This window comes from Macaca mulatta, chromosome 7 (assembly GCF_049350105.2).
Source record: "Macaca mulatta isolate MMU2019108-1 chromosome 7, T2T-MMU8v2.0, whole genome shotgun sequence".
Lineage (NCBI taxonomy): Eukaryota > Metazoa > Chordata > Mammalia > Primates > Cercopithecidae > Macaca > Macaca mulatta.
In genome coordinates this window covers 39,787,227-39,808,651 of record NC_133412.1, presented here as the reverse complement: position 1 = coordinate 39,808,651, position 21,425 = coordinate 39,787,227, and the positions used below count along the sequence as shown (strand labels likewise).

Below are 21,425 nucleotides of genomic sequence, written 5' to 3'. Positions count from 1 at the left end.
CTCAAGAAAACACCATGGAAATGACTATCCCTGTCTGAAGCCTTTGACATCAGTTTCTAAAGAATTGTCATGAATATCAACATCAAAAAACTCCTTTGTAACATTAAATAATTTCAGAAATAAAAACTGACTGGCTGGAGTGTCTTAACATCTTAACTTTCCCCAGCTTAGTAAATCCCAGCTGTGCGGGGGATGTCAGTTTAACTTTCACATGGCCCCCACAGCCAACACCCTTGTCATCATTCTGTTACAGGCATTTCAAAGGAGTTTAAAGCAGCATGCTATCCCCTCTGGCTCATTTACTAGGTTAGGTCAACTCTTAGGTGGCAATGCTTAAGCTCTGAGGGTCCCACACCAAAATGAGGCCTGCTCTCTTTTCATTTTTGGTTATGGGCTCACACTCCAGAATAGAAGGCAACAGCTTTCCAATGTACACCAAAAGGATAGAAGGAAAACTTAAGTGTCTGGATTGTTAAAGGCTACACAACCTTTATTACTGTTGTTTATTCTTTCTAAGGCTCTGCTGGTGATAAGTGTGTGAACTTACCCAAGACTCTACACCAAAGATGTATCTTTTCAGCTCTGACCAGAAATTTTAGATGCAGAAGGAACTTTGGAGATCTGGCCCCGCAGGGATTATAAAATTATCTGGCCAAAACTCCACAAAGGACTAAAGGGGTGGGCCACCTGACACTAGGGAAGCCACTCACAACAAGTCTGAGGTTTCCTTCCTTTATGAAGTCCTGTGTTCTAGCTTAAATTCACGTCATGCAAATTTTGCAATTATTCAATATATGCATGCTTATTTTCACACTAATTTTTTTTTTTTTTTTTTTTTTTTTTTTTTTTTTTTTTTTTTTTTTGAGACGGTCTCGCTCTGTCGCCCAGACTGGAGTGCAATGGCACGATCTCAGCTCACTGCAACCTCTACCTCTTGGCAATTCTCCTGCCTCAGCCTCTCAAGTAGCTGGGATTATAGGCATGCGCCACCATGCCCAGCTAATTCTGTATTTTTAGTAGAGACGAAGTTTTGCCATGTTGGCCAGGCTGGTCTCAAACTCCTGACCTCAGGTGATCTACCCACCATGACCTCCCAAAGTGCTTGGATTACAAGCGTGAGCCACCATGGCCGGCTTTAAAGTAATTTTTTTGTCTTCCATATTACCTGAGTAAAATTAAGGCTCCAATTAGATGTCTTAGGTTTATCCTGTGGTTTCACAAATTCAGGCTCACCACTTAGCACTTCACCCCTATCTGGGAAGCAGAAATTTTGTCTCCCTCCTTCTCTTACAGACAACAACCTACCACTCAATTATGTTTGGTAACTTGACCAAAAGACTTGGAGGCAGGCCAAGGCATAGAAGGTCAGGCCAGGTCTCCGGCCTCCTATATGGGGCTCTCCGCCACTTTACATCCATCCAGTTCACAGGCACCCACAGCCATTTCGGAACTCATCAGGCAATAGTCAACTTAAAATCTGCCCACATATCTTCTCTATATTGAGGGAGGTTTAGGTTGGTGAGTGTCCTCTCCCAAGCTTGAGGCAAGGCTCACAAAACGGAGGGCTAATTCTTCACTGGCTTTCAGAGTGCCGAAATCTCATTGGCTTTTGGAATATTTTGACATCTTCCCCACCCACTAGGCACTTTGTCCCCATTCACAGCTATTTGCAAAAATTAAAAGTACAAGCTGCTTAGCGGAGACAAGTCAGAGCCAGTATCATCAGCATCCCGAATCTGAAAAAAAAAAAACAAAATCAAATCTCCTCAGGGGAAAACTGTCAACCCAAACACAAGGCGGTTTAATTCAGAACTGTGTTGACCACTTTCCTAACAACAGGCTTTTCAGCCATGTTATCTACTGGAAGGGCTACAGTAAATACTAATATCTTAGCTGTGCATTTTATATTCCAAAGCAAAAGGAGAAAAGGGATCGTGCTAATATAAAAGCTGTGTTTACAAATTCCCAGGGGCAACATATTCCTCTAAAGCAACGGTTCTCAACAAGGAGCAATTTTACTCCTCAGGGAACATTTGGCAATGTCTGGAGACATTTTCGGCTGTCACACCTGAAAGGGGGTGGGGATGCTAGTGGCATCTACTGGGTAGAGAGGCCAGGGATGCTGCTAAACACCCTACGATGCACAGGCCAGCCCCACACAACAAAGAATCATCCAGCCCAGATGACAACAGTGCTGAGGACTGAGAAACCCTAAAACGTAGGAAGCAGGAAGAAGACTGGAGCAAAGTCACGAGTCCCAGTTCGTTCCCCGATAGGCTGCTCTGTCCGGACACACCACCGGACCTCCCTGGGTCTCTGGTTCACTGTCACTAAACAGAGAGGTTGGCCTGTTTCAGAGGTTCTGCAACCCCTAGACTGAGTTCAACCATTAATTCTCCAGGGCTTAAAGGATGGCTGCTCTCCAGGCTGGCAGCCACTGCCTTTCAACATACCTCCCTTGATCAGGGGGCATTTTCCACCAGTTCTCCCAAAGCCCCATCACATTTCCTCTGGAAAAGGGAGCAATGCTAAAAGCAACTTCTTTCTCCGTATCACCAGCCACCACGACAGTCCCTGGCAACCTCCCAGTCCACAGGAATGAGATGCAAGGAGTTCCTGGACTCTACAATCTCCTTCCAACCCTAAAACCTATGATTCTATTCAGTCAACAAACTAAGGACAGACATGGAAGCTTCATTTCCAGCTCTATATTCTGCTCTGCAGAAACCTATAAGCAGAAGAGAAAAAAAAAATGCTTTACAATAAAATTAAAAGAAAACAGCACAGCTACAATTGCACTCAATGTACATATAAGAATTTTCCATTTTCATACTTTGCAACCATAAAATCAGCTCACCCTCCCATCTTAGGGGACAGACTTAGTATTAAAGCCATTGTTTCGTGGATAGAGAAAACGTGCTACCACCTTGCCATTCCCAAAACCTTCTCCACTGGCTCCAGCTGTTTACACAGCTCCATGGAATACAACAACTTAGCTGAGAGGCTAAACCCCTCCACACACAACCCGATGGTCTCGAGAATGACAGAACACAGGGACTGTTTTACATGTAAAATGTTCACGTTCAGGAAAAGGAATATAACTGGCCTGACTAGGGGAGAAGATTACGGTTTTAACTGCATCCATACAAGTATCATCACACTCATTCTCTGAAAGAGTCAGAGACAGAAACACTTCCCCAGCCCCGCTGCACGGGAATCCTATGATCTCCATCACACACCAAGCCACGGGATTCTCCAGGTGGCAAGCTGGGATAGGGCGGCTAGGCCAAGGGGAGAGTAAGCAACAGTTCCCAGCAAAGAGAGAGAACCAGAGGAATATTCTAAGGCTAAAAGGAAACAGCACATACTGCTGCTGCCAAGTAGAAGAAGTAAAGGGCTTAGCATATTTCATTTGCCTTAATTAAAAACAACAACAACAAAAAAAAATGCACTCACCACAAGTTTCCCAAGTATATGCATTATCCATACACCAAATGAGAGAGGAAATCTAAAGATCATTTAAGGGGGGTAAAAAAGACGAGCGAAAACTCTGAGTAATCACACATGCACCCCCATAGTGCCCACGGGCAACAGAGGGTTAACATCCCGGGGCAAAGTTTCCTCTCAGCAGTAGAAATCCGAAATCATCACAAAGATGCTGAGTGATTTAGTCATGAGCCCTCCCCTCAGCCATCAGAAGGAATGGCAAAAATGCAAAGTGAGTGCTGGGAGCCAGAACAATTTCATTTTCCTCCTAACTGTGCAAAGAATTTGCATTTAAAATGAGCATTTCAAGAATGCCCAATAGTTGGCTGCTAACATGAACAAGAATAAAAGTGATCCATCACCCGACAACACCAAAATTTTTTGCAAGTATTTAATTGCAAAAAAAGTATTTGGGTACCCAGAAGACTGAAGAACACTTACGGCTAATTACATCTCACAAGTCAGGTGTCAGATTAACTTTTTTTTTTTTTAATATACTTTAAGTTCTAGGGTACAAGTGCACAACGTGCAGGTTTGTTACACAGGTACACATGTGCCATGCTGGTTTGCTGCAACCATCAACTCATCATTTACATTAGGTATATCTCCTAATGCTATCCCTCTCCCTCCTCCCGACCCCACAATAGGCCCCGGTGTGTGATGTTCCCCATCCTCTGTCCAAGTGTTTTCACTGTTCAGTTCCCACCCATGAGTGAGAACATGAGGTGTTTGGTTTTCTGTCCTTGTGATAGTTTGCTGAGAATGATGGTTCCCAGCTTCATCCATGTCCCTGCAAAGGACATGAACTCTTCCTTTTTCAGGGCTGCATAGTATTCCATGGTGTATATGTGCCACATTTTCTTAATCCAGTCTATCATTGATGGACATTTGGGTTGGTTCCAAGTCTTTGCTATTGTGAATAGTGCAGCAATAAACATACGTGTACATGTGTCTTTATAGTAGCATGATTTATAATCCTTTGGGTATACCCAGTAATGGGATTGCTGGGTTAAATGGTATTTCTAGTTTTAGATCCTTGAGGAATCACCACACTGTCTTCCACAACGGTTGAACTAATTTCACTCCCACCAACAGTGGGAGTGTTCCTATTTCTCCACATCCTCTCCAGCATCTGTTGTTTCCTGACTTTTTAATGATCCCCATTCTAACTGGAGTGAGATGGTATCTCATTGTGGTTTTCATTTGCATTTCTCCAGATTAACTCTTAAAATGCACTCACATCGCATTAACAAAAGGTAACAAGGAAACAAGATACCTTCTTGTTGGCTAAGTTTCCCGAGAATCAAACTTTTATGCTTTCTACATCATAAGCTAAGTGAAATAGAGAAAAAAATCGGGAAATAAAGACCTGTCAATTAACAACAATGGTTCTCACCATTCATATCCAAAAACAAAGAATTGCAGTTTGATTTTTGAAGGGAGGAGGAGATCCAGAGGGGAACACAGAGGTAGGGGGGCAGGTCAGAAAGTGGGAAGTCAGTGGCTGGCTGTAGCCTTGCTCTGTAAGAGGGACAGTTTCAAGAGTTTCATGAAAGACACAAGAGCCTTTTATCTTCTTTCCTCACTAATAAAAATGGAGGGTGAAAATACACACTAGAAAAACATCCAAAGAAGTTCAAAAAAGGGCTGCCAGAGGCAGGGGGTTTGGGGGAAAGGCAAGAGGTGCCCCTACTCTAACGGGGAGTAAGTACCCCTGTGGCCATGGCCATCAGCCAGCTGCACAGCAAAGATGGAGCTCTAGAGAGTCTGGCGCTGTCCTTAGCGTCTCCTTCCACATCCTCCTCCTTATGGGGGTGGCAGCTCTGCGGTCAGGAGAGATTTTCCCCAGCACTAGACAATTTCCTAACAAGGGCATTTTCATTAAAGATGAGACACAAAGCAATGAACAAGGGAAAGAGAAATGGCCAGAGGATGCTGTCCAGCCTGCAATGTGGGTCTCATTCCCACCAGAGCCTCACACCACACTGGTTCTGGTTCTGGAAGAGAGGCCCAGACCCCAGCTGGCAAGAGCCACACCCATAGCGCCAGGCCATTTCCTCCTGCTCTGGTCTCTCATTATTCAGCCTACAGCACTACCTCACTCATCTCCTAAAAACAGGGGTCCGCTCTGGCTAACCAGACTTCCCTGCATCCCCAAGACGCTAACGTGCCTGGCACACTCTCAGCCTGGGAATCTGGACCCTCAGGGCCCAGGGAAGATGAGTCACTGGCTAAAAACCAGGAACCCAAGAGTAGTGCTGGTTTCCAAAACAGATGGCCCTAACAACGTGTCCAGCCAGTTCCCTCAAGTGGACAGCCCACGGGCCTTTCAGAAGACCCAGGGGCTAACCGAGGACAGCATAAAGCAAAGTGCATGTTTCCTGGTCCTCTTCTGGGAGCTCCTATGAAGCAGCCCACACTGATGCTCCTTCTTCCATCATTTAGTTTTTTTTATTTATTTACTTTTTTTTTTTTTTTTTTTGAGACAGAGTCTCACTTTGTGGCCCAGGCCGGAGTGCAATGGTGCGATTTCAGCTCACTGCAACCTCTGCCTCCCAGGTTCAAGTGATTCTCCTGCCTCAGCCTCCCAAGTATCTGGGATTACAGGCACGCGCCACCACACCTGGCTAATTCCTGTATTTTTAGTAGAGACCGGGTTTCACCATATTGGCCAGGCTGGTCTCAATCTCCTGACCTTGTAATCCGCCCACCTGGGCCTCCCAAAGTGCTGGGATTACAGGCGTGAGCCACCGCGCCTGGCCTGGTTTATTTTTAAAAGTACAGACAGACGGCCAGGCGTGGTGGCTCACGCCTGTAATCCCAGCACTTTGGGAGGCTGAGGCAGGCAGATCACCTGAGGTCCAGAGTTCGAGACCAGCCTGACCAACATGGAGAAACCCCGTCTCTACTAAAAATACAAAATTAACCAGGCATGGTGGCGCATGCCTGTAATCCCAGCTACTACAGAGGCTGAGGCAGGAGAATGGCTTGAACCCGGGAGGAGGAGGTTGCTGTGAGCCGAGATTGTGCCATTGCACTCCAGCCTCCGAAACAAGAGCGAAACTCCATCTCAAAAAACAAACAAACAAACAAACAAAAGTACAGACAGACACAGCCCTTCCACCTGACTCCAACAATGAAAAGTTAAATGTCCCAGGCCATGACTTCATCGGCGTGGATAGGGTCAGGCCAACAGTTGGTCACTCTGCGCTGACCACTCCTGAGCCGGCAGCAATTTCTGTGAGTGCTCCTGTGCGTGCTCTTCCCCTTGCATGGAGTACTCTTCCCTAGATGCCTGTTACCTGGCAGCCTTGCTCTCATTCTTCAAGCCCTTGCTGAAATGCCGACTCTTAAGAGATCATCCAGAACAGCTGCCCCTCTTCCTCTACTACACCTTGCTTGTCGGTTTCTGCTCTCACTCCAGGGCCTGAGACAGAGCCTGGCCCACAGTGATGCTCAGCAACTATTTAATAAATGAACGCACTAGGAAAAGCAAAGCAAACACATCTAAATACTACGTCTAGGTAGAACCCCATCCGTGTCAAAGGCATAAATAACATTATTCATATTGCTCTATACATCACAGCCGGAGTCTGGAAACTGCCTACATGCCTATGTACAGAAGAATAGGTACATAATACGAACAAAATGAATGAGTACCATACTACAACGAGAATGACAGACCCACAACTCACACGAAGAGAAGATGGAAGCAAATCTCACAAGCATCATGTTGAACAAAACCAGAAACAAGAGGACGCACTGGGCAGGTCCATTTATATTAAGTTCAAAAACAGGCAAAACTGGCCAGGCACGGTGGCTCACGCCTGTAATTCCAAACTGGCCAGGCACGGTGGCTCACGCCTGTAATTCCAGCACTTTGGGAGGCCGATGCAGGCGGATCACGAGGGAGTTCAAAACCAGCCTGGCAAATATGGTCAAACCCCATCTCTACTAAATAATACAAAAATTAGCCGGGCATGGTGGCGTGCGTCTGTAGTCCCAGCTACTTGGGAGGCTGAGGCAGGAGAATTGCTGGAACCCAGGAGGCAGAGGTTGCAGTGAGCTGAGATTGCACACTGTACTCTAGCCTGCTGGGCAACAAAGCGAGACTCTGTCTAAAAAAAAAAAAGCAAAACTAAGTCAAGATTATGACTGCAGGAAGGCGGTGGGTGCACCAGCAGGGTGTCAGGGGTCTTCTGAAGTACTAATCGGGTTATTTCCTGAACTGGATGCAGGTAACACAGGGGAGTTCAGTATGTGAAAATTCATCAAATCATCCATTTATGATTTGTGTTCGTTTCTCTATGCTCTATTTCAACAAAACTTCATTGCAAAGAGAGAAAACATGTCTGAAATAAACACGGAATTCTTATTTTTCTTAATAAAGCCAGCTGAAGATTCCTGTCCATCACGAAGACTGGCACCTGACATACAGCTTCCCTTGGATGAGCAGCAAACACCACCTGCCTCTTTGCACAAGACCATGTGGCTAGTTATTCGGGTGAGGTGTGAACACATCAAATACCCCCCGAAGCTGAAACCTGCTAGGACACATGGCTGGCTGCTACAATCTTCTTCCCCCTTTGCAGCCCTAGAAAGTATGGGTCCCGATAAATATCAGTGGCTTTAAATGGAAACAGGTGGTAGGCATGTCACTGCCTGAGGCTGAGGCAGCACCTGGGCAGACATCTGAAGCTGCAACTCTGCCCAGAGCCTACAGAGTTGAGGTCCTGGATCACTCCAGAGGGGGAGAAGAACAATCATGGCTGACCTGCTGCCTCTTTCTAGTAATTTCTTCCTTTTAAATTATGTCATGAAAATTGATCATTCAAGGGGAAAATCCTCTCTGAGGCAAGGTCAAAAAACTACATGAGTAACAAAGCAATCGCTTTGGCTAAGCTTTGGCTCACTCCAAAGCTTAGGACCTCAGACACTAAGTGGCCCCAAGCCAACTGTGACCCAAAGGACAAGCCCCTGGAAAAGGATCACATTCGGCACAGGGAAAAAAAAAAATGAAAGCCTGCCCCAGGACACCTACTAAGACTCAACTCAAACTAAAGGGTCCAGACAAGTGTTGGCTGGATGTCGTCAACCTGAAAAATAGAAGTTTAGACTTGACTTGCCTAGCATACCTGCGTGCGTTCATTCACACACTCATACACATAGGCATGCATGCTTTCCATTCAAACTCCAGTAAATTTTCCTCTATCATAAAGTTTTAACTGACTAGGATGTTCAGGGCTTGGGGAATAGTATAAAGGTATCGTTACTGATCTATAAGACACAACCCCTTTTAAAATAAAGTGCCTTCTTATTTTGTCATCCTATTCATACTCTGCCTCACAGGGCAGACAAGAGCAGATAAACTGATCTCCATTTTACTTAAAAAAAAAAAAAAAGAAAAGAAAAAAGGCCGGGTGTGGTGGCTCATGCCTGTAATCCCAGCACTTTGGGAGGCCAAGGTGGGCGGATCACGAGGTCAAGAGAGCGAGTCCATCCTGGCCAACATGGTGAAACCCCGTCTCTACTAAAAATACAAAAAATTAGCCGGGCGTGGTGGTGGGCGTCTGTAGTCCCAGCTACTTAGGAGGCTGAGGCAGGAGAATAACTTGAACCCAGGAGGCGGAGGTTGCAGTGAGCCTAGATTGTGCCACTGCACTCCAGCCTGGCGACAGAGTCAGACTCCATCTCAAAAATAGTAATAATAATAATATAGATTCTACTGCTTTCCACATAGAGCTAGTGCCACATAAACCAGCAGACCCCTGAAATGGAGGTTTAGCCACTAATAGCCTCCCCTCCTTAGGTCTTCCAGGCACCAGAGAGGAGGGCAGAGGTAGGAGAGGGATGCAAAAAGGAAGAAATGCTGATTAAGCAAGCTGGGACTTGCAAGGAGAGTCGCACTCAAGCCCTGCATCACCCTTGAGTTTTTTTTTTGTTTTGTTTTGTTTTGTTTTATTTATTTATTTATTTTGAGACAGGGCCTCATTCTGTTGCCCAGGTTGGAGTGCAGTGGTGCCATCATGGCTCACTGCAGCCTTAACCTCCTGGACTCAGGTGACCCTCCCAACTCAGCCTCCAGAGTAGCTGGGACTATAGGTGTGCACCATGACGCCCAGCTAATTTTTTTTTTTTTTTTGTAGGGATGAGGTTTTGCCATGTTCCCCAGGCTGCCCCCTCAAGAAGATACTTCTTAATTAAGTATCTTCAAGAGGAATCTCTCCCTTCTAGAGGTTTGTGAGACACTCCAGGAATGGCAAAGAAAAACCATGACCAACTAGCAACACCTCTTTATTAACAAGTCATCAGTGTGCCATCTCTCACTAGGCCCAGCTCAGAAGGAGAAACTGGAAAAGCACAAGGAGCCAAGTCGCCAATGTGAAAGATTCCAAATGTACTATTTCTAACACCCATCTCAAGGAATCAGGGAGAGGCGGCGGGCGGCAGGGGTGGAGGGTGACCCCACCTGACCCTTAGCATGGAGAGACACTGGAAAAAAGGCCTGGGCACAAGAGTAAGCCTTGTCCCCACTGGCCATCGCTGCATAAGCCCTCACTCCCACCAATGAGATGCCCACACCACTGCAGAGGTGGCGCTCCGAGAGCCACCAGCAATAGAGGCTCTATTGTTGACTCATACGAAAACTTCAGAATCCCAAGAAAGAGACGCCAAGGCCCAACAACAGTGGATGAAGGACCATTGATCAGACCTGACCATCAGGTCACTGTCAACTGAAAAACATTTTTTTTCCAGTTTTCTGGCACAGTTGCTTCCAAACTATCCCAAACTTCCAAAACATGGCTAATTACACAAGGTAAATGAGTCCTGACAAATGACACAAAGGAAAAACCGCAGGAATCCATTCTAGGTGCTCACTGCAGGAGGTGACACAGGAGAGGGAACCTGAAGCCGAGCAGTGAAGTGGGCAGAATGGGACTTCATGCTCCCTCCAGCCCCCACGACTCCCTCACCTGCCAACCAGCTCCCACACAGGTGCAGCATTATTGCCTGTGCACCCTCCTGCACTCCTCCCCTGCTGGCCGTGGCTTTATCATCTAGACACATGGAAAACCCCAATACAAAGCAGCCAGCTCCCTGCCTTGCCACCAGAATGCTGTCCGTCTCCCAGCAAGAACTCTCCCTGGGTCACTGGAAAAGGCACTTCGGCCCCTGGAGGTCTGACCCCCAAGGAAGATGGGACCCAGTTCCTCTGCAGTCACCAGCCTCTGGCTTAAAGAATCTGCAGTTCAAAAATCTCCAACAACCCCTGCTATGAACTCAATCATGTCCCCTCCAAACTCCTATGCTGTGCTGGAGACAGGGCCGTAGGGAGATAACTAGGTTTAGATGAGGTCATGACGGTGGAGCCTTCATGATGGGGTTAGTGCCCAGTTAAGAGGAGATGCCAGAGAGCCTGCTTGTGCATGCACACTCGCACGCTCGCATGCTCTCACTCTGTCATGTGAAGACGCAGCCAGAAGGCAGCTGCCTGTAAACCAGGAAGAAGGCCCTCACCAGAACTCAACCACGCTGATCTCAGACTTCCAGCCTCCAGAACCGTGAAAAAATTTCTATTGTTTAAGCCATCCCGTCCACAGCATTTTGCAATAGCAACCTGAGCTAATACCTTCCCCAGGGAGATTCCCCTTGACCAAGAGTAGACAGGGCCACAGGCAAACTAAACAGTGTGTCAAACATTCACAGGTTGTAAAAAGCAGCTTGTGAGGCATGATGCCCTACTGTCAAATTCTCCCCCACCCTGAATTCCCCATCCCACAGCTTGATGGCCTAATGTCAGAATGTCAAGGAGCCTTGAACCCCCCCTTTTCTGCCACAGGGCAGCAGAAGGGGACAGCGCCAGGGAAAACCTGTGCAGTGAGACAACGGATGGAATAGGGAGCCCCAGGAAACAGAAATGGCCACAGAACCTTTGTACTTGCAGTCTCAGGGAGATCAGAGTCTCTGAAAGCATACTAACTATGTGACAAGCCCTCATTCCCAACCTCAACACTGGGAATCTAAAATTAGCCAGAGAAAGAGTCTACTCAGCTCTGTGTCTCCTACACAGGCCCTGATAAGTGTCACTACCTCCTTTGGCAATAGCTTGTCTTGTGAGTGCTATAAATACTACCTAAGCCTACCCAATGTGAATTATGAATACCAAGAATCATTTCAGGGTTTTCAGGCACTGGCTATGTGACAGGGGTATCAAATTCAAAGTCGCCTGCACAAGACACATACCCAGGGAACACATAAATCCCTCAGGTCCAACCCTGCATTTTAAACGGTGGAGAGGACTCACTCAAGAGCACCTCCACCTTCCGTGTGGCTGAGGCTGCAGCTGCTACTGCTGCAGCTCTGAAGAGCCGATGAAACGCTTTTCACCTTTTGTCTAATTGCTAGGAAGTAGGAGGCTGAGAGAGATGAGAAGCTTGAGATTATAGAAAAGGACAAAAAGGAGTTTTGGCCTTCTTGGATATTTAGATCTGGCTCAGAGCTTTCCAGTGAAGAGGCCCTTGGAAAAGGAAGGCTGGAGAAGCAGTAGGTACTCTCCAGATGATCCAGGGCTGTTACTTGTCACTTGTCCCCTTGGGGGCTTGATCCAGTAAGGTTCGTTTTTTTTTTTTCTTGAGACACAGTCTCGCTCTGTCGGCGCCATCTCAGCTCACTGCAAGCTCCGCCTCCCGGGTTCCCGCCATTCTCCTGCCTCAGCCTCCTGAGTAGCTAGGACTACAGGCGTCCGTCACCACGCCCAGCTAATTTTTTTTGTATTTTTAGTAGAGACAGAGTTTCACCGTGTTAGCCAGGATAGTCTCGATCTCCTGACCTCGTGATCCACCCACCTCAGCCTCCCAAAGTGCTGGGATTACAGGTGTGAACCACTACACCTGGTCAAAGGTTTTTGTTTTTTTTTAAGAGTCTCACTCTGTCACCCAGTAGGCTCTTAATAGATGTATGTGGATTGAATTTCAGTTTTTTGGGTTTCTGGGGTTCACAACTGCAGACCCCTAACCCCCAGGAGCAAGGCCGGCTGCACTGGTCTGCAAAAGCAAAGTGCCAGCCAGACTCCCTGCACCTGGCCGAGAGGTAAAGCTCAGGCACAGGGAACAGGTGGAGCGGTAATGGCTCTAAGGTCAGGATGCTGGGGAATGGAGATGTGTGTCAGAGTCAAGAGAGATAGCAGAGGGGGACTGGAAAAGAGCCCATCAAGGCATATGGAGTCCCAGAGGCAAAAGGGAGAGAGGGTGTTAGAGGATGATAAGCAGTGACCCGTGACGGGCAGCCCCAAGCAGGGCACCTGGGAACAAACTGTGAGATCTGGCCACCAAAGGGTTGCTGGAGGCCTTCCAGAATGGCGTTCTGGCATAGTAGTAAACGCAGAAGTCCATGAGGAGGAACGAGATACAGGTTACTCTTTCTAAAAGTCAACAGACAGCTCACAACCGACACTAGGCCAGTGGTTAAAAAAACAACAAACACATTGCTCCCCATACAGTGTGGCGCCCCAGTCTTTTAACATCCCCTGTGCTATCTGACTTTCTCCCACTGTGCTGCCCCATCTTTTTGTCTTGGTTCATTCAGTCTCTCCCGTTCAGAACATCATCTCCCACTGACTTTTTGACATTCTGCAGATTGCTGAAGGCGCGGCTGAAGTGCACCTCCAGGAACCCCTTCCTGAGTTTCCCATCACATCCCCTCCATCGGGTACCTCTCTCCTGACCTGGAAACTGCAATATTGCTGACCCACACACTCCTGCAGGCAGAGTCGGGGACTCGCTGCCTCTGTATCACTCTCAGGAGGCACCACAATCTTTTGCCCACGACAAACCCTCAAAAAAGAGGAGTCCATTGAATACAGTGGTTTCCTTTAAAAACAGTTATTTTTCTCCCTCCTTTGCTCAAATTCCTTGTGCTTAGTAACAGACATAACTGCCCACCACAAAACCCCTGTGTCCAGGATTTCACAAGTTTGATTCTGCCAGCCCCCCAGGGGGAGGAAAAGTGAGGAATAAGCTGTGTGGAGGGACCTGGGACTGGGGGGATGACAGTGTCTATCTCTTTTCTCCCCACCTGCCCCGATGTCACAGGGTCAGCAGAAGGCAGGGTCTTGGGAAGAATGCTCTGGAAGCCATCTGAAAGAGTTCAGTCCCTGCTGGGCTACTCTGGGCCACTCCTCTAAAGGGCTGAATGAAAGAAGCCGGTTTTCCAGTGTCTAAGGCAAACTAAGGAACTGGACCTATCTGCTCAAAACTAAACCCTCCCTCTCACCCATGCCCTTGCCCTCTCCCTCACCCCCTGTGTCAAGCTGAACTCCTATGGAGACGAGCCAGAGGGAGACTTGCGGAAGGGATGGGGCACAGGGGCCTGTGCTGCACCCCACTTCCTGAAACACATACTCTAAGGCATCTGCCAGACATCCCACCTAAATGTCCAGACCTAAAATAATGCCAGATAATAATGACCAGACCTAAAAATAATCCCATACCCCATGAGGGTGCCCCCACCTGGCATCCCAAAGTTCTCACAGAGAACCCGGCCGGAGAACCAGCAGCCCTGCATGAGACGGCCCTCAGGTCCCAATCATCCAAGCCCCAACCAGACCCCTCCAGACTCAGGTCCCAATCATCCAAACCCCAACCAGACCCCTCCAGACTCAGGTCCCAATCATCCAAGCCCCAACCAGACCCCTCCAGACTCAGGTCCCAATCATCCAAACCCCAACCACACCCCTCCAGACTCAGGTCCCAATCATCCAAGCCCCAACCAGACCCCTCCAGACTCAGGTCCCAATCATCCAAACCCCAACCAGACCCCTCTAGACTCAGGTCCCAATCATCCAAGCCCCAACCAGACCCCTCCAGACTCAGGTCCCAATCATCCAAACCCCAACCAGACCCCTCCAGACTCAGGTCCCAATCATCCAAACCCCAACCAGACCCCTCCAGACTCAGGTCCCAATCATCCAAACCCCAACCAGACCCCTCCAGACTCAGGTCCCAATCATCCGAGCCCCAACCAGACCCCTCCAGACTCAAGTCCCAGTCATCCAAACCCCAACCAGAACCCTCCAGTGAGTCTGGAAGCAAAAGCACTGGGCATTAAAATATCAGGGCCTGGCCTCCCGAAGTGCCCCCTCGCCTCTTCCTTCCCTTTCTGCCTCCTTCCCGCACAAACATTTGCTGGAGGACTGCTCTATAAACTGACATCAGTGGAAAAGAAACATCCGGAGTACAATCTGAGTTGAGTCATTAAACATCACAGAATCCCTTAGGGGAAGCAAAAGGCCAAACTGAGCCACTAAATGCTAGGGCTTCAAAACCCCAAAATAAAGCATGTCTACCACTGCTCTGAAGGGAGCATCACATGTGACCATCTCCTCCGAGCCACAGAGGCCCATGCAGCAGGCAGCCACTCACACTCCTGCACGGGTGGCCAGGGGTCAGCCCCTGGCACCTGGGGGTGGGCCCGGCCTGTGGACAATAGCAGCAAAACTGATTTTATCCACCCACCCACCGGCAGCTGCAGGAAGGGCTCACACTGTTTGCAAACCCTGAGAACTATCATTTTATGCCCTCCAAAACACTGAGGAGAAAGCAAACCAGTCACAGGAACCTAGATCCAAAGGGGAGGAGGTAAGAGAAAACCAGCCACACAGAAAACACAGACAGAGGGATTCAGTGCTGGCCTGACTTACTCACGGCAGACGCTTTGCATCAGTTGCATTTTTGTTGAATTCTCACATGGGGGGCTGATTCAAAGTACCACCACAAAATAAATTCAAGGACAGCTGACTGTTCATTAAACAGGAAGGGACAAGAGGGAAACTTGGAATCAACTTTCAATTACTCACACTACTTAAAACCACCTCTCAGCAGCTGGTGCAATCAGTCAGCAACATAAACCATGGCCAGGGGCAGATAAGCAGCTGAATCTAGGTAACTCTTCAAGAACTGCCCTCCTTCAGTCCCTGCTATCAGTCAGGTAGCCCAACACCTGCAAACGAAGAAAGGGTCTTCTATTAGAGCACACTTTTGGCACCTGCCATGTGCAGATCATACTGTCATTAGCCAGTACTCGCTGCTTGTTTCTCTGAAGACACAAATGACAGGAGTCTATGCAGCTACTTTCCAATCCTACTTTTAGGATCCAAGTTAATATTCTACCAAAAAAAAAAAGTAGGTTGACAATGCCAAATGGCCTCTCTCTCTGCACCATCGAATCTACCCATCTCTCAAAATCTTTCTAGCCAGCTGCATGCCCTTTTACCAATGAGCTGCTTTATTGTGTGTTCACCGTTGCATCACCCAAATTTAGCAAGCAAAAATGGAGGAAATCTAGTTAAACCTGTATTTCAGGTAAACCACAGATAATTCTGCAGTATAAGTATTTCCCATGCAATCTTTGGAAGATACTTATACTATAAATGATAGACTGCTTATCTGAGATTTAATTCACCTGGGCAGCCTGTAGTTTATCTGGCAACCCTGCTTCATCTTCATTCCAGAGAAAACACTAAATCCCAAGAACAGCTGGGAGCAAACTTCGAGAGCCTCCAGCTGCCAGCCCATTCTACACAGAGGATTAGGCAAAGCAGTACACCAACTCCGCCACTCTGGGCAACAAGGGCAGGCAGAAGGGAGCAGGAGGATTGCCTCCAAAGGAGAGGCAAGTCAAGTCCCTTCTCCCCTTCTTAACTTATTGGACTTACTCAAAATATCGACACAGAAAAATGTGAACTTAAAAATCAAATGCTGTATGATTCCACTGATTGAGGACCTAGAGTAGTCAAAATCATAAAGACAAAGTAGACTGGTGGTTGCCAAGGGCTGGAGGGAAGGAGGATGAGTGGTAATGGGCAGTTTCAGTGATACAAGATGAAAGAGTTCTGGAGATGGATGGCGGTGATGCTGCCCAGCAATGTGAATGTACTTAATGCCACTCAACTATACACTTACAAATAGTTAAAGTAGTAAATTTTATGTTATGTTTATTTTTACCACAATGTGTTCTTAAACTTTCGATTTCCTTCTCATTTCCAGCTTAGCCAGCTCTTTCTCTCTCTCTTGTGTCTACTTCATCTCTAACTTCATGGAATAGGTATCTACCAAGAACCTTACACAATGCAAAAGGAAATCAAATCAGCAGGATATAAATGAAATGCAAGGAAGGCCAGGGCAGAGGGAGGAGCAGGTTTGCAGCCTGGGAGAACATTTCGCAAGCCCGCCTGGCTCCCGTCTGTCTAGGCCTCGGGGCTCCCTGCAGAAGCACCCTCACAACTCCACTATTCTTTCACCCTTGGTGCATCCTAAGGGCCTTGGCATCACCTCATGCTCAGCTCTAAGAAACGATCCAGGACCAGAACCCTACAGGCAATGAAGCTTGTCTCCACAGGCGCCAGGGAAGCCTCGGGGCTGGAGGACGCATGGTCTCTGCAGTTAGAATCACCCTTTGCCCAAGAATATCAACACGTACACACACACACCCCCCCCACTTCTGACTCTGGAGACCCCTAAGCAGGCATCATGTCACATAAATATATGATCTAAAACTGCAGGTCGTCTGCCTTGCAGGGTGTTTGACACAAAACAAGACTTGGGGCACTCTAGCCATGGCTCTGATATGTACCATCAAAAGATAAAACAGAGTCAAGGGCAGAAAGCATTCCTGAAGCCCACGGACCTCTGCAAGACCCAAAAGCTAGTTGAGGACAGCAGCAAAGGCTCCCTCACCACAGTCCTGGTCAATCCCTGGCCAGGTAATCAGGTTTGTGGAGCCAATTCCTCTTTTCTTTTTATGAGATGGAGTCTCGCTCTGTCGCCCAGGCTGGAGTGTGATGGCACCATCTTGGCTCCCTGCAACCTCTGCCTCCCGGGTTCAAGCGATTCTCCTGCCTCCACCTCCTGAGTAGCTGCGACTACAGGCACATACCACCATGCCCAGCTAATTTTTGTATTTCTAGTAGAGATGGGATTTCACCATGTTAGCCAGGATGGTCTCGATCTCCTGACCTCGTGATTCGCCCACCTCGGCCTCCCAAAGTGCTGGGATTACAGGTGTGAGCCACCGCGCCCAGCCCAGTCAACTCCTCTTAAGAATCCAGATTCTCCTCAGCAGCCCTTACTTGCCCACCCAACCCTGACCTGGCCAGACTGCCACAACTAGCCCCTCACACCATGCCCTAGACACATGGGGCAGTCTGCAGACTCCAGGGGCTAGCAGTGGGGCTGTGGTACACATGGCCCTTAGAATCACATCAGTGTGCCCTGGTCCTCTCCTGGACTCTGCTCTGGGTCTGCAGTAGTGCCCAGGAATCTTCAAATTTAGCAAGAACCAGGCAGGTCAGGCACAGTGGCTCACACCTATAATCCACTAAAGCACTTTGAGAGGCCAAGGTAGGAGAATCACTTGAGGTCAGGAGTTCAAGAACAGCCTGGGCAACATAGCAAGACCTCATCTCTACCAAAAAAAAAAAAAAAAAAAAGACCACTCCAGGCAATTGTAAAGGCAGGGATCCTCAGACCATACACTAAAAGAACAAGAATGGAGAAACAACATTTGAGCTAAAAAAATAAAATAAACAAAAATAACAAAGATAGATAGATAGATAGATAGATAGATAGATAGATCGATCGATCGATATATATGCCAGGCATGGTGGCTCATGCCTATAATTCCAACACTTTAGGAGGCTGAGGTAGAAGGACAGCTTGAGCCCAGGAGCTCGAGACCAGCCTGGGCAATATTGCAAGGCCTCAGCTCTACAAAATTAGCTAGCTAGCTAGGCATAGTAGCACACCGGAGCTAGTACTCAGCTACTCAGGAGGCTGAGGCAGTAGGATCTCTTAAGCCCAAGAGGTGGAAGCTGCAGTGATCAGTGTTCATGCCACCACACTCCAGCCCAGATGACAAAGTGAGATCCGGTCTCTCTCTCTCTCTCTCTCACACACACACACACACACACACACACACACACAAACACACACAGAGGATGGGGGCCACTTAATGATGTAGGGCAATACTCACAGATGTTAGGTTAAAAAAAAAGCTGAATCCCCAACTGTATCTCCTACAGGGGACTATCTATGCTGAATATGTATTTACATACAAGTTCAACTCGTGCCCCAGTTAACGAAAGGATAAGCTTTCTATAAACACAGTGACTCGGATACACCATCAGCTTCTGGATTTGCCTCCTTGCTAGGCTTCAGATATCACACTCCAGTGCACAAGCAACAATTCCCCGCGCATACTCCATCCAAGGGTAGGATCTAGTGGTTGGTGGGGAGAAGAGCATTTCAGGCAAGGAGTCTGAGTAAAAGCCGAAAGGTGAAGACTCTACCGAGACCCACACTGAGAGGTCAGCCTGGAAGCTGAGAGAGCCTGGAAGCCAGAGGAGAGATTCTGCAGGAGACACTAGAAAACATTAGGAGAGGAAGTTGGGGTCCAGGTACAGGGGCAACTGGGAACTACTGAAGATTTGTGAGCAAGAGAGTGACAGTGGCAGAACTCCACCAGGAACCCAAATTCTTTTACAACCAGGACAGAGAAGAAACAGCAAGAAGGAAGCAAGGGGGAAGTTGTGATTTCAGAAAATAAAGACAGAAAATCACGGAACCATGCACTTTTGATTGTGAATGCCAAGCCTGGAAATATGGCTACTTGCCAACTTTCTCTTGTCCTTTCTATGCATAGCTTTGGCCAAGGTTCTGTTGTTGTTTTCTCAAAGACAGGGTTTGGCTCTGTCACCCAAACTGGGGTGCAGTGGCTTGATCATAGCTCATTGCAGCCTCAACCTCCTTGGGCTCAAGCAATCCTCTCACTTCAGCCTCCCAAGTCCCTGGGACTACAGGCCACGTCCAGTAATTTTTATTTTTATTTTTTTAACTCCTGGGCTCAAACAACCCTCCTGCCTTGGCCTCCCTAAGTGCTGGGATTACAAGATGAGCCACCACGCCCAGCCTGTTTTTAAAGGGGAATTTGGCCCTGGGAGGACAGGGATTCTCCACACTAGAGCAGTCCTGATCCAAAAGGTGCTGCACAGGAATGTTCAACTTTCCTGCCCTCTGCCAGCTCATCTACTGGGCTATCAAGTAACTACTGCAGCCCCAAAGATCTTAGCAGAGGAGAGAGGAACAGGAAGAAAGCACTTCAGCATCAGGACCAAACTCTTGACAAAGACCCTCCCCTAGAAACAAAAGATCTGGGTCATGCATAAGACTTTTCAAGATCTACGCATGGAGGAATTATAGCCCCAGATACCCCTCCCCATACCACTCACCAATCCATTTGAGTCCCCACCTCTTAAGACTTGCTGCATCGCCAGGGCTTCTGTTGATGAGTTAAGCCACTTCATTTCAGGTTTTGAAAACTAATGCTCTCTGACATGTTATTTTTCCTGCTGCCAAGGAGTTTAATACCCAGCATTCACTATTTTATATTAAAATCAGTTATGATTTTTACTACACATCAAAGCTCATTTTCCCCTAAAACTGCAAAGCTGAGACACCGCTAAGGAATGCAAAAGGAGTAAGAAGCCAGTTGCCCTGCAAAATTATGCAACTAATGCCCTCTCTCTGAGGAAAAAAGCAGCCCCCTAAATAAATAAAGAAGAAACTCAAAGAGCATGCTCTATAGTAGTTTTCTCCTGATAGGATGAGCTGCACTTTAACATTTTAAACTAGGTCAGTACATGAGTTCTGATGTTGAGCTTTAAAAGGACTTGCTTGCTTCAGATTTGGGATAACATACTAGTGAATCTAGAGACTGCTCCATGAAAGACTATTCCTAACAACCAAAGCTTATTTCTAACATTTTGTATCTCAGTTAAAACAAACCTCAGCATTTCTCTCTGTGATTAAAAATAAGCTACGCCACAGGATTACAACGTCCATGTCTTTCCCTCCCGCTGCATGTCAAGTGTTCTCGCCCTTAAAAGTAATAAACCTGGCATCTCTCTGTAATAAATAATTCCACACAGGTTTTAGAAAAGCAGCACATGACAGAGAGGGTACTGGAGGAACAGCAAACACACAACAGAATAAACCGAATCCAGAGGTGAAGCTCCTTCAGCCTGCCCAGTGCAAGCCTCTTTCCTCCCTGGATCCTTCTAATATGATCGTGCATTTCTATAACTACATTTGCAAATGAGTGACTCAATAACTGCTACCTAATTCTGTAAAGCAATGGGATGTACTTGTTCAAGGGAAGCTATATGGAATTAGGCCCTTAACTGGGAATCCCGTTACTCCTCAGTGCTGTGGACTGGAGCTGATAGCACATAGATCGCCCAAGCCTTCCCCAGGGCAATTGAGAGGATCCAGTGAAATTTAATGTAAGGAGGCACTATGCAGGCTCCCTGGGCCCAATTAGAGCCATGCTGCTTCTGCTCCAAGTTCGTCCCCTACATCCAAGGACTTGGGACCTGTTGGAAATACAGATTCCTGGGCTCCTCATCGAAGGATTCTGCATCAGTGGCAGCCAGCCCTCGGCCAGCCTTTGGAAGCTCAGTCCTGGCCAACTCACAGTGAGGAAATAGCCAAGTTCTATTCTGGTGTCATGAGCACCTCATGGTAGGTAGCCCATCAGACTGAGCAAGCCCAGGAATTGGCTTGTAATGGGACATAGCAGGAACAAAACCAGAAATGCACATGAGTGAGTGGGGCGGGGCCCGAGAGCCCTTCATAGCCTCTGGGGATTTCGAACTTGGGAGAAAAGTTAACCCTGGGCCGGGTGCAGTGGCTCACGCCTGTAATCCCAGCACTTTGGGAGGCCAAGGGGGGCGGATCACGAGGTCAGGAGATTGAGACCATCCTGGCTAACATGGTGAAACCCCATCTCTACTAAAAATACAAAAAATTAGCTGGGCGTGGTGGTGGGCGCCCGTAGTCCCAGCTACTTGGGAGGCTGAGGCAGAATAGCGTGAACCTGGGAGGCGG

General features: G+C 47.6%; 1 protein-coding gene across 11 annotated transcripts in view; it reads right to left on the bottom strand.

Moving 5' to 3' along the window:
• The window catches only part of TLN2 (talin 2), a 455,280-nt gene that overhangs the window by 375,266 nt on the left and 58,589 nt on the right, over nucleotides 1–21,425 (bottom strand). For 5 of the 11 annotated variants that reach the window (XM_077939523.1, XM_077939530.1, XM_015142408.3 and 2 more), the window contains exon 2: nucleotides 15,341–15,483. The exons of the other annotated variants lie outside the window; for them this stretch is intronic. The gene's annotated coding sequence lies outside the window, so the exon portion shown is untranslated. The remainder of the gene's footprint in view (nucleotides 1–15,340; nucleotides 15,484–21,425) is intronic. 11 annotated transcript variants of the gene reach the window in all.